Source organism: Saimiri boliviensis, chromosome Y (genome assembly GCF_048565385.1).
Source record: "Saimiri boliviensis isolate mSaiBol1 chromosome Y, mSaiBol1.pri, whole genome shotgun sequence".
Classification (NCBI taxonomy): Eukaryota; Metazoa; Chordata; class Mammalia; order Primates; family Cebidae; genus Saimiri; species Saimiri boliviensis.
In genome coordinates, this window is record NC_133471.1 from 5,475,091 (window position 1) to 5,482,308 (window position 7,218).

Here is a 7,218-nt window from a genome sequence, read left to right on the forward strand (position 1 = left end):
ATTGACTTGGCTATTAAAACTTGTGTATGATTCATTAAGTTCTCATTCTGTTCTTTTGAGTTTCTTCAGGTAACATATATTCTTCTCTACACTGGTTATTCTAGTTCGCATTTTGTTTAACCTTTGTTGAAGTTTGTTAGCATCCTTACTTTTGGTTAGAACATACTAATTTAGCTCATATATGTTTGTTATTACCCAATTTCTGAAGACTGTTTCTGTCAGTTCATTAAACTTATTATCTGTCTGTTTTGTTCCCTTACTTGTGAGGAGTTGTAGTCCCTTGGAGAAAAATAAGTGTTCTGGTTTTTGGAATTTTTATCTTTTTTGTATTGGTTTCTTCATATTTTCATGGACTTATCCACCACTTGTCTTTGAAGTTAGTGACCTTTGTATGGGGTCCCTGAGTGGATAATTTTCCTGTTGATGGTAAAGTTATTTCATTCTATTTGATAGTTTTTCTAGTAGCAGTCAGGCTCCTTTGCTGCTGGTTTGCTGGAGATCCACTTCAGACATTTATTGCTTGGGAATCACCAGTTGGTGCTGCAGAAAAGCAAAGATTGCTGCCTGTTCTTTTTTTCTGATATCTTCATCCCAGAAGGGTACCCATCAGATGTCAATCTAAGCTCTCCTTTATGAGTTGTCTGTCAGTCCCTCCTGGCAGGTGTCTCCCAGTCAGAACATGTAGGGGTCAGAAAGCCAGCAGAGGAGGCAGTTTGACTCTTATCAATATTTAAACACTGGGCTGAAAAAATCCCAATGGTCTCTTTAGTGCTGCCAGGCAGGGATATTTAAATCTGCTAAATCTGTACTCACTACTGCTCCTCTTCCCAGGTTGCCTTTCCCAGGAATGTGCGAGATTTATTTGTAATTTTCTGACAGGCTGTCACCTGTTTCTGAGATTCCCTGCACAGGTAAAAGAGAGTTTAGTGATACAGTGGTCCTGAAGAGGCCTTGTTGAGCTACCATCGACTTTGCCCTGTTCAAATTATTTTGACTTCGGTTTTAAAAATTAGTTCACTAGCATGAAGGTTATACTTGAAGAATCTAGATTATATTAATCCATTTTTAAACATTTAAAATGTTTTACAAATAGATTTGTGTATTTTCTCCCTTGGTGTCCATCTGTTTTATATCAGATGATAGAAGAATCACTGCAGATTGAAATGAAAAATGAATTAGAAATTAAAATGAAACAGGAATGAATAATTAAGAAAGGAGAGACAAATCTTCTCCAAGTGAAAATCCTTTAGAGAAATACATAGATGTCATACAGTGTGAACAAGTCCAGAAATCATAAGATAAATTCCCACAGCCCATGAGCAGAGAACTCTGTGGACTGGGGACACCTAGGACTTTTGTTGGTGGTGGTGGTTTTGTTTTAACTGTTTGGAACAAAAATCTTTCTTCTCCATTGTGAACAAAAATCTTTCTTCTCCATTGGGAACAAAAGTTGAAAACATTAAAAAAATAAATAAATAAAGTCAGGTGGAACTTTATATCTTTGAAGTCTATCACTTTTTTGACAAAAAAAAATATGGCTTTTTACTTAAGGTAAAAATTTAGAAGGTCTCAGTTTGTTAAAGTTACCAAATACTGGGATAATGCATTATTTTAGGAACAAGAAACAAAAGATTTATCATTAAATAATAAGTATGTTATTACTGACATTAATATTTTGTAAAAGTATAAAGTTTTGCAGTGTTCAATGTATACCCTATGGTTTATTTTGATGTGCTTGGTAAATGTGTGTTTACTCAAATCTGTTATTTACTTTTTTCCATAATTTTATGTGGTAATATAGTGTATGAACCAAAAATAATCTAGTAATGTGAAACCTTTCTTCAGTCATAGAATTTTCCATTGATTACACTAAAAGTAGATGGAATTTTATAAACTCCTTATATTTGTCTTAAAATTTTAAATTAGTATAACCTCTAATTGGTAATCTCCAGATCTACATTTAGGAAGACAAAGCTGTGCTTTTCTTTTCTCCAGAGGAACGTGATTTTTTTTCCCAGATGTAGTTTTTCTCACTGAACGTAAAAAACACATAATTTTTTTCGGTATTAGAAACAGTATAATATTGCCTCTGGTGTTTATATTTGATGTCTGTGGTTTGAATATATTTGACCTTCCACAATTCATGTTAGAATTTAAGCCTGTCATTGTGAGAGATTTACAAATTGGAAAATGTTAGAGGTGATAAAGGTTGCATTAGCAACCTTATAAAAAGGTTCAACAACACTAATTAGGCCCTTTTGCCCTTCCAGTATTTGAGGTCACTATATTAGTCTTCTCTGGAGAAAACAGCAACAGGTGCCATCATGTAAGCAGATGCTAGGCTTTCTTCATTGAAAACAAAAGGAGAAAAGCATTAAAAAATCAGAATTTCAAATGGAACCTTAAGTCTTTAAAGTGTATAACTCTTTTTTTTTTTTTTTTTTTTTTTTTTTTTTTCAGACGGAGTTTCGCTCTTGTTACCCAGGCTGGAATGCAATGGCGCGATCTCGGCCCACCACAACCTCCGCCTCCTGGGTTCAAGCAATTCTCCTGCCTCAGCCTCCTGAGTAGCTGGGATTACAGGCACAAGCCACCATGCACAGCTAATGTTTTGTATTTTTAGTAGAGACGGGGTTTCATCATGTTGACCAGGATGGTCTCCATTTCTTGACTTCGTGATCCACCTGCCTCGGCCTTTCAAAGTGCTGGGATTAGTGAGCCCGGCTAAATTGTATAACTCTTTTGACAAATAATTGTAGGTTTTTTATTAGATACAGAATCTGCCAGCACCTTGATCTTGACTTTTTAGCCTCTAAAACTCTAAGAAATACATTTCTGGTTTTTATAAGTTATGAAAACTAAGGTATTTTGATACAGCACCAGAAATATACTGAGATATTATCTTTATTGTGGGGCTTTTGTTCCTCATACTTCATGAAAGGGATTAAAATATTTTATTTGTGGCCGGGCGTGGTTGCTCACGTTTGTAATCCAAACACTTTGGAGGCCAAGGTGGGTGGATCACCTGAGGTCAGGAGTTCAAGACCAGCTCCACCAACATGGTGAAACCCTGTCTTAAAAAAAAAAAAAAAAAATATATATATATATATATATATATATATATATATATATATATATATAATTTGTTTTTAAATATAGGTTTTCTTATCTATAACTGACTTTATTTTCAGCTCTTAAAAATCAATTTTTACAAGGCAGAACTGGAAAAAATATCCATTGGGTTTTCAATGTTGTTGTTTTGGTGGCAGTGGTGGTGGTGGTCATTTTTCATCATTCTTTATGGTACTATCGTTTATGAACCTAAAAGAAAATAGTCAAGTGAAACTCTTCTCCAGTCATAAAATGTCTTCGATTATACAAAAATAGCTTCTTATTTAACTGTAGAGGACCCTAAGTTATGTGACAGAATCACTATGGATAATTTAGAGGCTGCTTATGATCTTATCTATTGATTATGTACAGATTTCTCTGTTGAGTTATGTGACTTACAGAATTGCAAAAAAAAAAAAAAAAAAAAAAAAAAAAAAAAGATACTTAATCAGAAAGTCTTAAGTAGTGTGACCAATAGCACACTAATTGAGCTGCTGACTGTTCTGCCACGAATGAATGAAGGGTGATGATCCAGAGTCAGCACCTCATTTAGGATGGCCATGTGTCAGTAATGACAAAGGCTAGGCCTCACTAAGAAAGGTCAGGTGCAGGGAATCTAAATGTAGAATTATGTTGGCAGATAAAGAGTTTAAACAGATGATAAAATAAAATCCTAAGTAACATATTAAGCTCTGCTACTCTAGAGGTAACTGTTAGAACTAGGTTTTATTTTGGTATGCCTGAGTACATATTTCAATAGACTTTTGTACCTCCAATTTGAAAAATAACCAGCTACAAACAGGCCCTTCTTGTTTCTATCTTACCCAAGCTTTAAGCTTTGTTTATCTCATAAATAAATAAAATTTGTCTCAAAATAAAATGGCTTTTATTTGTTGCAAACTCAGTCAGAAAAGTTATCATATTATGCAGACAACTACAGAAGTGCTAGTGGTTGAAAAGACTTGCCAAAAATAAAACAAATAGTACTTGCAGATTTGATTTCCATACCAATGTGGAACCTTGATTCCGCACATTATTCAAAAGTGACACCATACTGAGGACAAAGAAATATAGGATTTATATGTGGTAAAAAGATAAGGGAATTAGCTATAATTTTTATTACTCTTAGTAATTGCACAACTATTTGCACCTAAATAGATATTTAAAATAAAAATACACAAATGACTAATATCTAAAAATATTTATTGCAACATTTGAATAGAACTACAGGAAACCCTTCACACTGATTCAAAATACTAATTCACCATTACGATACCAAAAATGACACATAGCAAAATTTATTTGACCCTTACACAAAAAAAATTAGACTACTTATGCAAAATATACAGTAATTCCTGTTAATAGCCACCAGAATTAGAAAAGTGAAATTAGGGTTTAGACACTTTCTCTTTCAGAACACTGGCCTCTGACAGCATCACCACTACCATCAGAAATAATAGTTAAATCTGTCATGTGACAAGAAAGCCATGCACTAAGCTGTGTTGGAATACCCATTCTACGCAGAAGAGAGTTTTACCAGATTTTTTAAAAAATACAATTGGTATTTTAGAAAATTATTTTTAAAAATCAGCTGACATGTCATACCTGATTTACAAATTTAATAGCATCCTGATTGTGTTGTGTCTCTTTCATTTGAATAAATTTCTGCCTGTGTCTTACAAAATCCAGTAAACAGCCAAATCACAAGTGAACTCTTAACGTGAATAAAAATAGTTAATCCAATAGTAAGCAGTACATTTAAAAAGCACGGAGGCACTCAACAGTTATGAAAATTATTTTATGAAGAGTAGCAGAATTTACCATCACTGGTAATCATTACTTATAGTCACTTACTCTCTGGTACAACATAATATAGTAGGGATGTTTCTTTAGAAAATGTCTTAAACTCAAGAAATTTTCTTGATGAAATCAAACTTTATTGTTTCAGGAAGCTAAGATTTAGATGGGAAAAAATAAAGTATCAATGGTAATTTAAATTACATACATCTTTAAGTCTATAAAAGTTGGACTCTAGAGGTTTGTGGTCAATTTGAAATTAAGTTTTAGATGGTTGGTATAAAAATTATATACCCGTACAACTAAAAAGAGCTTAAATCATGGCTGTTTTAATAAGGTAACACTTCTTAATTAAGAAAAAAAAAAAAAAAAAAAAAAAAAAAAAAAAAAAAAAAACATTTGAGAGAAGATCCAAGATGGTCATTTAGAAACAGCTCAGGATTGCAGCTACCAGTGAAAGGGCAGAGGGTGAGTGGATGCTGCATTTCCAGATGGATTTTTAGTGCCTACAGATCAGGGGATTCCCAGGCAGAGGAGCCCCACACGAAGCCAGCATTGCTGTTTTGGACAGTGCAGCTCTTTTGGCTATTGTGGCTGTTTTGAGTGGCAATGCTCCATTGCCAGTGCACTGGCATAGTGGTTCTCCATACAAAATACAGTGATCTGGGTGCCCTTTTAACTGATGATTGAAGCCCCAGAAAGTCACCTATTTATCTGATTAAAAAGGGACCTGAACAGGGAGCGAGGCCAGTTGATTTCTGGGGAAAAAATGCTCCACAAATCTCAGCACCACTGTTTAAGCTGATGCAGTGAGTTGCTGCACCAGAAATCACACAGATCCCTGCACTTTTTCAGCAGGCGACTGGAACACCTGGGAGAAAGTTGAACATTCAATTAAAAAAAAAAAAAAAAAAAAAAAGGCTCTGAGTCAGGGAGCCAAGTGATCAGGCTTGGCTAGTCCTACCCCCACAAAAAAAACAGCAATCAGAAAATTTCTGCATTTAGAGTTTCACAACAACCACAGCTGAACCTGGGACAGGCTAGCTCTGTGGGAAAGAGGTGTCTGCCATTCTTGAGGCACTTCACCACTACAGAGGTAGTCTGTCATTTCTGAGGCAGCCTGCCACTGCCAAGGCAACCTGCCATTACAGAGAGAGTCCAACAATACAGAGGAAGGCTACCATTGCCGAGGCAGTTCTAACTACACCCATATAAATAGGACTGCAGGAAAGTTTACACTGCAGTTGAGCTGAGCCCACAGCAGATCAGCAAAACCTCTGCAGGCAGACAGTGAATAGTCTCTCTCCTTGCTAGGCAGGGCAGCACTGAAAACAACAACAACAACAACAAAAACAGCAGCAAAATGGAAACTCCTAAATAAAGCCCTAATTTCCTGAGAAAAAGCACCTGGGAACAAAAAGTGGTTTATGAGGTCTGGTGCAGCAGACAAAAATATAACTGTCCAGCAGCTCTGAATGAAGAATGAAGCTCACAGTTCGCCACTTGAGATTCTATGAAGGACAGACTGTCTACTTAAGCAGCTTCCTGACCCAGTATATCCAGAGTCACCTCATAAAAGAGAGAACTAACTGACATTTGGCAGTTATCCTTCTGGGACAAAGATAGCAGAAGAAGAAACTGGTAGCAACCCTTATTGTTCTGTAGCTGCTGCAGGTGTTCCTCAGGCAAGCAGGGCCTAGAGTGGACCTCAGCAATCCTACAGCAGAGGGGCCAGACTGTTAGAAGGAAAACTAAGAAACAGAAATAACTTCATCATCAAAAAACAGAGCAACTGCTCAGAGACCCAATCTGAAAGTCAGCAACTACAAAGATGACAGGTGAATAAATCCACAAATATGAGAAACCAGTGCAAAAAGGATGAAAACACCTGAAACCAGAAAAACTCTCCTCCTACAAGGGATCACAACTCTTCACCAGGAAGGGAACAACCCTGGATGGAGAATGAGTGTGGTGAAATTACAGAATCAGGTTTCAGAAGGTGGGTAATAAGAATCTTCTGTGAGCTAAAAGAACATGTTCTAACCCAATGCAAAGAAGCTAAGAACGTTGAAAAAAGATTTGACAAAATGCTAATGAGAATTGACAACGTAGAAAGGAATATAAATGAACTGATGGAGCTGAAAAACACAACACGAGAACTTCTTGAAGCATGGAGAAGTTTCAACAGTTGAATTGACCAATCAGAAGAAAGGATATCAGAGGCCAAAGATCAACTCAATAAAATAAAATGAGAAGGTAAGATTAGAGAAAATAGGGTAAAAAGAATGAACAAAGTCTCCAAAAAATGTG